General features: G+C 44.7%; 1 protein-coding gene across 3 annotated transcripts in view; it reads left to right on the plus strand.

The window, feature by feature from the left end:
• The window catches only part of slc15a4 (solute carrier family 15 member 4), a 113,845-nt gene that overhangs the window by 54,690 nt on the left and 44,155 nt on the right, over window positions 1-15,000 (plus strand). The window lies entirely within an intron of this gene.

Genomic DNA, 15,000 nt, shown 5'->3' on the forward strand with positions numbered 1-15,000 from the left:
GTACACACACACAAAACTAGCTTTTCGCTTGCTGGCCTACTCGCCACTCTGTCATGGAACGTTCGCTGAAAGTTCACGTGGCTTTAACTGCCAATTAACAGGCGAGAAGTACCGAACTCTGCATTCCAATTGTATTGGTTACTTGCTTACTCGCCTCGGTCGAAGATAAAATATTTTCAACTCGGGATCCGCCCACATCGCATCGCTTGTGCAGTACTCGCCTGCGAGTCTCACTGGAATACATCGACATTCTATTGACTTAATTCGCTGAACGAGTAACTAGTAGCGACATGTGTATACGGCCCTTAACTCCCTTGCTCTGAATATTTAACATCTTTATGAATGCAGCATCAAGCTGTCCCTTAGGTTACCTAGGACTAGGAATACGTCCTACCAACATCTATTTTTTCTTTAGTGTTAGATATCCTTTGGGCTTTTATTTCTGAGACAGACACATAGGAAATTAGTGGGAGAGAATTGGGTTAACGTGGTTCGTGGGTGGTACGGTAAGTGAGACAGGTAGAGGGAGGTGATGTGTAGGTTGGCAACAGACAGAAGCTGTGATCAGAGACGCCAACCTGGCCTCCTGATGGACGTGACGTCAAGTGTTTGGCGCCACCCACAGGCAATGTGAAACACTGCTGGCGGGATACACAGACGGACAAATAGAGAGGCGGACAGGAGAACAGGGTCATCGCAATACCGTTTGGGGGACCAGCTAACAACCAAGGGGATGAGGGGAGGCAGTTGTGTGTAGGATTCGGTTTGACCCTGGAGGGAGGTGAGATGTCAAACAGCAATCAGACAATCATTGTTTTACCGCATAAATAGACCAGGCGCGATGCGATTCAAGCGACAGAGTGCAGCAACAAGCGATACGAGCGATTGAAGAGACTAGAGTATGTCCGTACAGGCAGAAGGCAAACGCGACTTGTCGCCGAACCGCGTTGTAGAAAGTTGAAAGGATTTCAACTTCAAACTGTCGCGCTCGTCGCACAAATTGCTCTAGTCTCCAGAATCGCTTTTGTCGCGCGACTCAATACAAAGTCTATTACTTCCGTCGCTCGCCTCGCTCTTGTCGCGGTAGGTGTATTCCTGTGGTTAGAGGGTGGTTCAGTAGGCAGTGTAGAGATTTGTTGGTGTAGCAGACAAAAGATTAAATATTGTATGTGTGTGTGTGTGTCTGATTGAGCATGAGAAGAAGAAAAATCAAGTTTTACTTTAAAACGTCAATCAGCTGAAAGAGTACAGTTCATTGGTGGTAGTCAATTAACAATCAATGAATCGGTTCCTTCCTAGGTGCATTTGTCCGTGCGTGTGTGTGTGTGTGTGCGTGCGTGCGTGCGTTTGTATACATGCATATGTTTATACGAGTTCCTCTACATCTGAGTTGTTTTGAAAGGCAAAGCGTTGTCACAGCAGGGCAGTAATTAGTGGTGAGAGGGTGCCTACACACACACACACACACACACACACACTTGACATATACAGTCACAAATAGGCGCGCGCGCGCACGCACACACACACACACACACACACACACACACACACACACACACACACACACACACACACACACACACACACACACACACACACACACACACTTGACATATACACAGTCACAAACAGGCGCACACACACACACACACACACACACACACACACACACACACACACACACACACACACACACACACACACACACACACACACACACACACACACACACACACACACACACACGCTCACCACAGGACCCCCATGGGTGCTGCTGCTTGGCCAGGAGTGTTCATCAGCAGCCAACCTCACTACACAGCGGGGAACCTTTAATGGGCTCCTTCCCCCAATAGCACCGTCAATATGGCTTAGGCATTGTTGCCAGATTGGGCTGTTTCCCGCCCAATTGGGCTGCTTAGGATGGCCGTGTGCGGGTAAAAATGGCTTTTAGCAGAAAAACCCGCCCAATTTTTGCCATAGAAATCAATAGAATTGGGCGGGATTTTGTGCTTCTTGGCGGGTTTTGAGCAATTTTTGGGCTGGAAATCATCAGATTCATCTGGCAACCCTGGGCTTAGGATGGCTAGGCCAGGCAACGCCAGCAAATGAAGGAAGTGCTCTTCAACTGGTGTGTCTGTGTGCGTGTGCGTGCGTGTGTGTGAGAGAAAGTGTGTGTGTGTGCGTGTGTGCGTGTGTGTGTGCGTGCGTGCGTGCGTGCGTGCGTGCGTGCGTGCGTGCGTGCGTGCGTGCGTGTGTGCGTGCGTGTGTGTGTGCGTGTGTGTGTGCGTGTGTGTGTGCGTGCGTGTGTGTGTGCGTGTGTGTGAGAGAAAGTGTGAAAGTGTGTGTGCGTGCGTGCGTGCGTGCGTGCGTGCGTGCGTGTGTGCGTGCGTGCGTGCGTGCGTGCGTGTCTGCCTGCCTGCGTGCGTGTGTGTGTGCGTGCCTGCGTGCGTGCGTGCGTGCGTGCGTGCGTGCCTGCGTGCGTGTGTGTTGGGCTAGCCAAGCCACGTCCTCCTAGACTACTGGTCAGTCAACAGCTTTGCTGTAATGGTCTGTGGTGACTCATCCAATCAATGGGCCGTGCTTTGACCCATGGGCACACCGCACACACACACACACTTGTGTATGACCACACACACACACACACACACACACTTGTGTTTGACAGGCAGCATGAGGTTTGGTGACGAGTGTCAAACGGCTAAGTACGGATTTCACTCGCTCACCATTGTGGATGCTGCGCAAGTCATGGACGGCAGTTTCCCACTGGCAAATAAGAGTAAAAAAATATTACAGATGGAGTCACTCAGTCAGCACACACACACACACACACACACACACACACACACACACACACACACACACACACACACACACACACACACACACACACACACACAAGGTCTGTGTAGCGAAGGGGAGTAGAGTTGCCCAGCTGGGACTCGAACCCAGACCTTCTGGGGTAGTAAACCGGGGCTCTGACCGCTACACCAAAGAGCCAGGCTCGTTGGCATGTCAGTCAGAACACACCCACAACCCTAGTGATGGTCACTCCATCACACTGCCTTCCCCTTCGGGAAGCGCACCCGTGCGCTTCACACACTCATGGTGTCCCTCACGCAACTGCCCATCATGCTTCTCCCATCCAGTGTGCCCCGTCATCAATGCTTCACCCATCACTGGGGTCCCTCACACCAGGGTCACCAATCCTGGGGGTCCCTCACATGGAATTACGGCTCACACACAATGGGTACGCTTCCGATGGCCTCACGGTACCATCCCACTTCTGACACCATTTGTAGCGAAGGGGAGTAGAGTTGCCCAGCTGGGACTCGAACGAAGACCTTCTGGGGTAGTAAACCGGGGCTCTGACCGCTACACCAAAGAGCCAGGCTCGTTGGCATGTTAGTCAGAACACACCCACAACCCTAGTGATGGTCACTCCATCACAGTCTGGCAGTGAAGGACAAGGACGAGGAGCTGTGTGACAAGAGCTGTCCACTAGGGTCATTGCTGATATACAACAGTAAAGCCACAGCCACTTAACCCATTGTGTCCTGGACACACACATACAGGTTTTTCAGGATTTTGAGATTTTAGTTGTTTCATTAACTATATGGGTATGTTAGAGCTGAATGAACACATTACCATGCAAGGGGAGGGTCTTGGCTTTTAAATGTAACTCATTTCTGGTTTGTATGTGCTTTGGAGGCTGAGATATTTAGGATTTAATAGGAAGAGGGCGTAGGACAAAATGGGTTAAAGTATGTCCACGGGGGCTGTTGACTCTCCTCCCCCCTTTATGTAGGTTTTTTGGGTGGTGATTCCATGCCATGCCGACTGTCCTGTTCTGTAAGCTGTTTTAGGGGATGTTTGCCTGTTTAAATGTAAGTTTTAATGTGTCTCACTGTTATAGTGCCATTTTGGGAGGGTTTTGTGTTTATCGTGAAACTTAAAACTCACTAAATACTTATTTTTAGTGTCGCTCAGACACAGCAGTATAGCAATTGTGTGGGTGGTGTTTACAATTTCAAAACACTTTTTCGTAATTATCATTCATTTTGTATTATTAACGTAGTCATTGTGGGGCAAAATTGAAACGGTTTCCTAGGTAATGTTAAAATAATGTACAGTACACCATTAAGAGGCTCATTTATCAGAGTTCCATATGCGAACAAGAGAAGAAAAATAAGAAAAAATGTGGTCTCCCAGTTATGGGTGCCATCTTTCTTTTGTTTTAGTCCCATGCCACAATAAGCTGAGATGATGTCAAGTCAAATTTTAGACACGTTTTTTTTTGTGTGTGTATAGCTGTCATATCGCTAAAACGGATTTAATTATGTTTGACTGAATTCTACCTTCAAACTTTTTTTGAATGGGTCGTGACATCAATTCAGTGTTTTTCACTTTGTGTAAAGCAGCCATGTTGATGCATTTCAACTCCAAACATCTCAGGTAGCTTGTCTCTGGTCTGTCACTCCAGCTGTCAGTGTCTCTTGACATCCTCTGTTGATGTGTACCGTGTTTAATTAAGGGTTTTATTGGACTCGCTCTGTTTTGTCTCTACTTAGGAAACAGTTTTAATTTATTAGCCAACTTTTTTGTGAGTGCTTGGTGTTAAGAGGAACGGTTTAGTTGATGTTTACCAGGGGCCTTTACTGAGAAGCTTAAGAAAATTAGGGCTCCAGGCTCTTCTATTATTTGTTTATTTGTTCATTTGTTTATTTGTTGGGTCCCCATTAGTTGTGGCAATGCCACAGCTATTCCTCCTGGGGTCCTTTTCTTCAATGAAATCAGTTCATCATAGTATTAAAAATAACAACCGAAGATCATATATCAGCAAAGACATTTGAATTACACAATTGAATTCAACCTGCTGATAAATTTCAATTTATCAATATTCCATCTTAAAAAGAACTCTTTCCTAAAATATCTTGACTTGTTTTTTAAAACTGGCTTTAGAATTTATTTTATTAGTTGATTTACTTCTTGATGATGATTTACCTCTTAACTTAACCTGGTATATTCCTGGACCAGCTTCTTAGGATAGGCCCCAGCTGTAAACAAGCTCTTATCTATTTGCATACGCTCGGCCACTTTGTTTTGCTCAGTCAAGACATTTTGCCTGAAGATGGTTACATTATAACGTTAGTACATTTTATCTGTCGGTCTTGAAGTGTTCAATAGTTAAGTGTTTAAGTAACTATTGTATGTTTTGTGGAGGTTGGTAATAGTGCAGTAAAAGTTGAGCCCATGATGCATTTTACTGCTTGCCTCTGTATAGAGCAGTGGTTCTCAATCCCAACCGATCTTTCTTGATCAAGCGCCCCCTTGATCTCATCATGAGACTCCCAACGCCCCCTGGACCTCATCATAAGCCTGCCAACGCCCAGACTAATGTCCCCCAATGGCAGCTGAGCACTGCCACATCTCAGCTGTATTCCCCCTCAACGCCCCCCAAGGGCTCCTCAGCACCCCCTGGGGGGCTGTGAGGGCTCCCGTTGAGAACCACTAGTATAGATCACCATGACAATTCAGTGCCATTACCACACTTCCGCTTGGCAATCGCTCAACAGGCCCGGGCAGAACATGCAATTACAGAGGAAATTGCAGGATAGTTTGTCTTTTGTCGATTGAAAATGGGGGACAGTTTTTGCAATCAAGGGTGTGCCTGAGAATTGGCCAAGCTGGGTGATGGCAGGGAATGCTATGGTATGTGCATATTGTGCGTGTTTGTGCGCACGTGTGTGTGTGCGTGTGCGTGTGTGTGCACGAACACATGGCCGCATGTGCAACCCTTTTCTGATTTTCCATAATAATGTGTTTTTGTGAGTTGATGTGTATGTGTATCGCTGGTCCCTGTGCAATACCCTAACTCCATAACACAATAGTAGTGGAAAAGTAATTGTAAAAAATCAAATCAAACCGACTCGCATCGTATCGTGGGGAATTCTTAAGTATCGAAAAAAATTGAATCCCTGATTCAAGAAATCGATACCGTATCGTATCGTCATGAAGGCTGTGATTTACACCCCTAGTGGTGACCATTTCTTTTTCAGACAATGTGTATGTCTGTTTGTTTGTTGACAAAGTATGTGTTTTCCAAACTGCTTGGGTGCATATTAACTTTTGTGGTGTTTTTGTTCTGTTGTGGTGTTTTGTGGTGTTTTTGTTCATGGGTCGAAGCCGTTTTTTGAGGCTCAGACGTCAGGTGGCGCAACGGGATCTAATGCCCCATAAATGAATTACTGAAGTGGTGGATAATATGCTGCCATAAACATGCGTCTAAGATAGTCCACTAAAACACAAAACAAAAAAATCCATTCAATAGTGGCACTGGCTGTTGTTGTGGCAAGTGTGAGAAGTAGAGAATGAGAGAGAGGAATACAGTATTTTGTGTGTGTGTGTGTGTGCGTGCGCGAGGTGATCCACATCACTCACCCCTCCAAAGGGTTCTCAGTCTGCTGAGATCCAAAACTCCACTTGAGGTCAAGACCCTATAATTTACAACACACACACACACACACACACACACACACACACACACACACACACACACACACACACACACACACACACACACACACACACACACACACACACCTACACACACACCTACACACACCTACACACACCTACACACACCTACACACACACACACACACGCACACACAAATGCACCTACACACACCTACACCTACACACACCTACACCTACACACACACACACACACACACACACACACACACACACATGCACACACACACACACGCACACACACACGCACACACGCACACACACACAAAACCGCACAAACAGGTCTCAGGTGCCAAAATCTGACACTGACCTTGTTCAGTGGAAACACAGTTTAGCATTCTGGTGTGTGCGTGTGCGTGTGCGTGTGTGTGTGTGCGTGTGTGTGTGTAAGTGGCAGACAGAAATTTGGCCCAAGGCTGGTCAGCAGATGGATGTGTATTTGTTTAAGTTTTGCTCTGGAACTGAGGGAGAGAGAACTGCTGAAGGTGAAGACACACACACATACACACATACACACATACACACACACACACACACACACACACACACACACACACACACACACACACACACACACACACACACACACACACACACACACACACCGGGCCGCTGCCAGAAATGTTGGGCCCCATGAAAGATTCGAATTTTGGGGCCCCTTTAGGGCCCCTCTCAGTGCTTGGGACCTTATAGTGGAGCGGCTACGGGAAAAATCGTGCAAATTATGATACAAGCGTGAAATTTGGCAGGTATGTCCTTTAGATCCATACAATCAAATCTACCCGATTTGCCACGTGAAATGGCGGCCATTTTCCAAGATGGCCGCCAAAAAAGAGCTCAGATATTGATTTATTGCATAGAATTGACATATAAAATTATGATACAAGCATGAAATTGAACATGTATGTGCTCAGCACCAACATAATTAAATCTACCTGATTTGCCACTTGAAATGGTGGCCATTTTCCAAGATGGCCGCCAAAGAAGATCTCAGAAATTGATTTATTGCACAGAATTCATAAAGCAAATCATGATACAAGCATGAAATTCAACATGTATGTGCTCAAGACCAATGAAATAAAATCCACCTGATTTGCCACTTTAAATGGTGGCCATTTTCCAAGATGGCCGCCAAAAATACCTCAATAATTGATGAATTGTATAGAATTGACTTAGCAAATTATGATACATGCATGAAATTTGATATGCATGAGCTCAAGACCAATGCAATTAAAGCTACCTGATTTGCCACTTGAAATAGTGGCCATTTTCCAAGATGGCCGCCAAGATCTCAGAAATTGATTTATTGCACAGAACTGATCAATCAAATTACAATGTAGGCATGAAGTTCGACATAAATGTGCACAAGACCAATGTAATCAAATCCACCTGATTTGCCACTTGAAATCGTGGCCATTTTTCAAGATGTCCGCCAAAAGTACCATAGATTTGACCATAGATATCACCTGATCAATAGATATTGATTTTTGCTCACGGTTGACCAAGCAAGTTATTACTGTATAAAAGTATTACATTTTGTGTAAATGTGCTAAACTATACAATAAAATGTACCTGATTTACCACTTGAAATGGCAGCCAGTTCACAATATGGGCACCAAAAAGATTGAATTTAGCGCGGAAAATTATGATACAAGTTTCTGATTTTGTTTGTGTGTGCTATAGAGCAATAAAATCAAATCTTTCTGATTTACCACTTGGAAATTTACGGTAATATGGCAGGAGGTGTTAGTGTATTTCAGGGGGCATTATCCTACACAGACACAGAGAAGAAATTGATAAAAGAACTAAAACACTATAGGGGGCTAGAATAGCTATAGCAGTGGTTCTCAACCTTTTGTGAACAAATGCCCCCTTGACCTCATAACAAATCCTACTGCTCCCGGCACTCCACAGAGAAGCACGGACAGACTACCGTAGTGGAGCCAATCCTTTGGCGGAAGTACGTAGGATGGCTCGCGAGGCTACGATGCACTGTCTGCCATTGAATTCCTTCTAAAATGAAACTGTGCACTGTCAATGTGTACAACACTCATTTTGCACACTGTGAAGTTTGAACACACCTATCCCTACCCCTACACCTATGCCTTCCCCTTGCCCCCTCGTCCCTTCAAACCATGAAACGCAACCCCTACGAATTGAGACACCCCTTCAACAATTCCGGAATGACACCCATAGCATTCAAAAACCAGCCTATCTATGGTTACACCAACATTATTGCTTGTAATCCCTCGGGCACATTTTTAAAAAAAAAAAGGACAACAGTGTTGCATGACCCTTGCAATTCCTTCACAACTTCCATGCATTAAGTAGACATTAATAGCCATTTTGTTCATGCATGGTTCCTGGAGAAAATGACCCATTGAGACAATGTTTAACTTAGTAAGATGCAACAATTATTACGACAGTATAAAAGTGAATTGCATAACATACTTATTTTTGCGTGCTTTTGTGGATGCCGACCTTTTTTAAAGGCATTCGCAATGCATTTGGGGGAAATAGGTCTTACCCTCCATTTGAAGTCTGCCTCTGGAAGGGGTAGAAAGCCCCTTACCCCTACCCCTCTCTCTTAACGTGAATTCAGACAGCCCTATGCCTATGAACACGCAAAACGGAGGGGAAAGGGGAAAGGCGTAGGGCTAAAGCCTGGTTTATGCTCAGAATCAAAGTTTTTTTGTACGATGATGTAGACAGCCACGCAGTTATTTTTACCCCCTCTGCCTTCACGTGGTGTGCACCTGAAAATGTGACTGCCCGCAGACAGCTACACGGTTAACGGCAGTGATTGGTCCTCTCGACCAGGCTGCTCTTTGCTCGAGAACAAACAGCTAGGCCTACTTCCTTGCTCTAACCTTCACTGGGCTACGGACTGTGAGATGTTCATTAAATAAGTTCCTCATGCTTTGTAGCTTCATTTATTTACACGAACCAAAGACAACACGTGCACTTGCAAGTTATGATGCTGAGGTTATATCGGTACAGTAAATAGTGTTTCCATAGTTCATTCAGCTCTGTGCGACCTGTTCTCGACAATGAGCCACTTCCTTGTTCCAAACTACCAGGGTGGCTAGTGCAATCAAAAATACAGGTTGACGTTTATTACATGTTTCATTTCCATTGTCGTTGAGTCTGTGTAGCTGTGTAGCTACAAGGCAACAGACACATATAGTTTACTCCTTGTATTGAAGGCGGTTTGAATCCTCTCATAGCGCAGTGATCGAGCAAAAATCAAAACGGTCTGCGTTATAAGCCATTAGGTCATTGGGTAAAACTGCACTGATGAATAAACCAGTGTTGTTGTTGTTCATGAATCTGGGATTCTATGAACTTGTTCACTTAGGCTGTTCTCATCAGGATGTAGCTATGTTGATGCCTCAACAGCTTCTTTACATTGGGTTATTTATTTTTGATAAAACCACGAATTAGCATATTATTACCACATTGTCTTTGCATTATTAGCATGTCATTAACAGTTATTGGAATGTTATCAACATATTATTAGTATGTTATAAGGGCTTATTTGTCATTGGAGGACACATCTGTATTCCTCAATATCTGAATTAAGGCCAATTTGGACCACATTTTGAATTCTACACAACAAATCAATTTCAATGGTCTTTTTGGACGCCATCTTGGAAAATGGCCACCATTTTAAGTAGCAAATCAGGTGGGTTTGATTGTATTGGTTTTGTATGCTGAATTTCATGTGTGTATCATAATTTGCTTGGTCAATTTGGTCCAATAAATCAATTTCTGGGGTCTTTTTGGCGGCCATCTTGGAAAATGGCCGCCATTTCAATTGGCAAATCAGGTGGATTTAATGTCATTGGTCTTGTATACAAACACGTTGAATTTTATGCTTGTATCACAATTTGTTGGTCAATTCTGTGCAAAAAATCAATTTCTGAGGTTTTCTTTGGCGGCCATCTTGGAAAATGGCCGCCATTTCACGTGGCAAATCAGGTAGATTTAATTATGCTGGTCTTGAGCAGAAACATGTTGAATTTCATGCTTGTATCATAATTTTATATGTCAATTCTTTGCAATAAATCAACTTTTGGGGTCTTTATTGGCGGCCATCTTGGAAAATGGCCGCCATTTCAAGTGGCAAATCGGGTAGATTTGATTGTAAGGGTCTTAAGCACATACCTGCCAAATTTCATGCTTGTATCATAATTTGCACGATTCTTGCCATATTGGCCTTGTAGCTGCTCCACTATTAGAATCTGTACCACTTTTCCCCCCCTAGCGGCCCCCCTGCACACACACACACACACACACACTTGCGTTCCTATACTTATTTGGCACCTCCTTGACTCTCATCTTTATAGAATTGAAGTATGTTGTTCTGACAAAATAGAAAAACACAATTTGCCTCGCGGAACGAGAGGTCGGCTGAAATGACCCCTCTTCTGGTGTTCCTATCTTAGTTAGGACCTTTGTGACCAATATGCACCCAAATTGCAGGTACACACGTATACACATACACATACGTACACACACACACATACACACAAAAACACATGCACATATGTACACACATGTACACACACACACACACGTACACGTACACACACTGTACACCCAGGGTTGTGTGACCCCTATGCATCAGGAGTTTGTGAGAACATACACATCGTGTGTGTGTGTGTTTAGGTGTGTGTGTGTGGGGGGGGGGGTCTGTATCTGGGGGGCTGTAGTGATGACGTCTGCCAAGCGGTGATCTGCACCCACCATCTGCTTCTGTGTGTTTGCGCATTGCAACGTGTGTTAACCGGATCCTGTACTGAGCAGACGGCATGTTCTCTGTAATAGCTCTGTGTCTGTGTGTGCGTGCGTGTGTGCTTGCTTGGGTGCATTCGGTGATGACTGTACGGCAAAGAGGGGCCAATGCATACACATACATACACATACACACACACACACACACACACACACACACACACACACACACACACACACACACACACACACACACACACACACACACACACACACATACACACACACACACACACACACACACACACACACAGGTACAACCAAAGACTTATTATATTCTCTCTGGGTACAATCTTCTCTCAGCTCTTTCTAGTTTTCAAGGTCAGCTTTTGTAATGGTCATCCCTTTGCTACACCCACAGTATTCTCAATGTGCCAACCTGAGGGGGGGAGAGAATAGGATGGCTGTGGAGGTACTGTATTCTTAGGTCTGTCACATCCAGACTCGCACATGCACATCTTTTATATGGGCTACTAGTGGAGATGCCATCATCCACTGCTATGCCTCCTAACTTGGCTCTAGGCACGTCAGAAAATTGGATCGTGGTCCAAATTCGTTGTGTGTGCTTGAGGTTCGTTAGGCGGGCAGACAGGCGGGCTTTTCTCAGGGAGGTACCCAGAGGGGCTTGTGGGATAGCTCCCGGAGGCCAAATGACGAGAGGTGTGGAGGCAGGCAGAGCAGGCAGGCCCCCTGTTTGATGGGTTCACACCATGCTACCTATGTTCAGCTGATAGAATATAGTGTTACATTTAAGGGCTGTAGCGCTGTTGTATCCAACTGAGAAATCGCAATGCGCAGAGTCAAAATACTGTATAGTGATGTAAGAAGGCAGTATCGCGATACACCCTTTCAAAGTTCTGTTACCCTTCGGTCCAGAAAACAACCACACGATATGATGTGATAGTGCTTCCAAGCTTCGAATCCTATCAATTTTAAAGATACATTTTAGTTGTGATAGGCCACCGCTCATCTGTTTAAAAGGTGCAGGATTCAGTAAAAAAAACTGTATAAAAAGAAGACAATCCGCACACTTCAGGTTCAGGACCAAAAGCTTGAAAGTCAAATAAAGCTTCTTTGCACAAAAATATACCTGAAGTGTGCGGATTGTCTTCTTTTTATACAGAAAGATACATTTTAAAAATCACGGGGAGTATTGAATTGGAGGTTAAAAATCGTGATGGGAATCGAATCGGAAGTTGAGCGCATCGTTACAGCCCTAGTTACGATATAGACTACAGGAGAAAGATGCATGTTCCCTACCCATAGCCTAATGGGTGTCTCTATCAAAGCATTATAGGGATTTTATGTGTCACACGCATAGAAATACTCGAAAAAAGTATATCATGCCGGGAGATGACAGTTGTTCACTTGTACTGTTCATTGGTGTGCTAAAGTGCAATAGTGCCAAAGGGGTTATAGTGCAAACGTGCCTGGGTATCGGTACAAAGGCAGTGGTAGAGTTGTGTGGGAACGAATTATACTCTCCCTGACCAATGATTTTAGATTCCTCTCTCATCACACCGTTCCCCCAGCTGTTCATTTCACACGCCCATAGATAAATCAATTTGCTTCGCTAAGTTAAAAGTGTACAAAAGGCCAGGTTGAACCCGAATCCACAGTCCGCTGCTCTTCACCCTAAACGAACTGCTGCTGCTATTATATCCATGCAGTCTGGAGAGTCCGACTCTTGGACTGACAGGAACAGCAATAGGTGGTTATTGTGCCCCCCTCTTTGTCTTCATTTCTTTTTTTTTCTTTTTTATATCACTCCTTTTATTCCCTTTTTTCCTCTTCTCTCTGCAAGGCTACATGGGCTGGAGAGTTTCAATGGAGGGGTATCGATTGCCATTGACCTCCTAAGAGAAGACTTGATGTGGGGGGAGACGGGGGAGCAGGCTCGCCATTAGTGGGCCCTATCGAGCTCCATTGTCTGGCCATTATCAGGACTGGCTAACTGTCTTACCGATTCCAATGTGCTGCTGTGTGTTTACTCTCGGCGGGGATGAGTTTGTGTTTGTCTGCCTGTCTGCCTGCCTGTCTGCTTCTCGTGGATTTTTTTTCTTAAACTAGCATAATGTCAGATTGAGGGAGGTCAGAAGAACTGAACACATTCTGTGTCTCAAATGTGCACTTGGGGCATGATGTTTCAGTGCCTAATTCATATGCCATATCCATATACCATATGCACTTAAACATAGTGCCTGAAGTGCACAAGTGCACTATTTGAGACACAGCAATAGTGTTACAGATTGTGTATGTTGTTTACGTGTGTGTTGGGTTGTTAAATGTGCAAAGGAAGCGTGTGTATGTTTGTTCAGTTCAGTTCAACTTTTTTGGTACCCGAAGGTAAACTGGGTTTGCAGTTTAAAAGAGAAGAGGGCTGTCCTTACATCAGAACCACAAGACACATGACACATAAACATGGAGTCTAAAAAAACACATGTAGGTTACACAAAGAAATAAATAAAATGTTTGACATTTGACTGAATACACCTACAACATATACACACAAGGGGGGTGGTTGGGGGGATGGTATAAACTAACTGCAGTGGTGGGCCACAACACTACATACAACCACTGCAGGACCATGGCAGAAGTGACACCACACTCCTGGCGCAGATAAAGTGCAAAGAGCATTTTTACAAATACCGTCAAGGGATATGTGGTTACTTTTACTCTGGTTCTGGATACCAGCTATAGTTTTCATACTGGACCAGGCAGAGGGAGGGAGAAGTATACTCCTCGTCTTCTCTTCAACCTGATGGAATTGAAATGGACCACCAGAATGAGAGTTAGAGACTCACCAAATTAAGGATGAAACGGAGAACCCCTAAAATAATCCTGTCATGCGCTCTCCGAATCCTAATCTGTCTTCATCTGCTACCCCTCTGTCTCTTCTCTTGTTCTGCCGTCTGTTTCTTTCTTTCTGACTGCCTTTCTCTATATTTATCACTTTCTACACCTCTTCATCTCACTCTGTCTCTGTCTATTTAGCACCAATATCTCAACACTACCATCTCTCTCTCTCTGTCTCTCTCTCTCTCTCTCTCTCTCTCTCTCTCTCTCTCTCTCTCTCTCTCTCTCTCTCTCTCTCTCTCTCTCTCTCTCTCTCTCTCTCTCTCCCTCTCTGTCTATGTTTCTCTCTCTGTCACTGTCTATCTCTCCCAATGCCTCGATCTCTGTATGTCTGTCTCTGTCTCTCTCTCTCTCTCTCTCTCTCTCTCTCTCTCTCTCTTTCTCTATTTATCTGTTTCTCTCTCTCTCTGTCTATCTCTCTCTCTCTCTCTCTCTGTCTATCTCTCTCTCTCTCTCACTGTCTATCTCTCTCTCTCTCTGTCACTGTCTATCTCTCCCAATGCCTCGATCTCTGTATGTCTGTCTCTCTTTCTCCATCTCTCTTTCTCCCTCTCTCTCTCTCTCTCTCTCTCTCTCTCTCTCTCTCTCTCTCTGTCTCTCTCTCTCTCTCTTTCTCTATCTCTCTCTTTCTCTCTCTCTTTCTCTTCTCTCCCTCTCTCTCTCTCTCTCTCTCTCTCTTTCTCTTCTCTCCCTCTCTCTCTCTCTCTCTCTCTCTCTCTCTCTCTCTCTCTCTCTCTGTCACTGCCTGTCTATCTCTCTAAATGCCTCTATCTCTGTATGTTTCTCCATCTCTCTCTGTCTCTCAATACCTCT

The sequence above is a fragment of the Engraulis encrasicolus genome, chromosome 3 (assembly GCF_034702125.1).
Source record: "Engraulis encrasicolus isolate BLACKSEA-1 chromosome 3, IST_EnEncr_1.0, whole genome shotgun sequence".
NCBI lineage: Eukaryota > Metazoa > Chordata > Actinopteri > Clupeiformes > Engraulidae > Engraulis > Engraulis encrasicolus.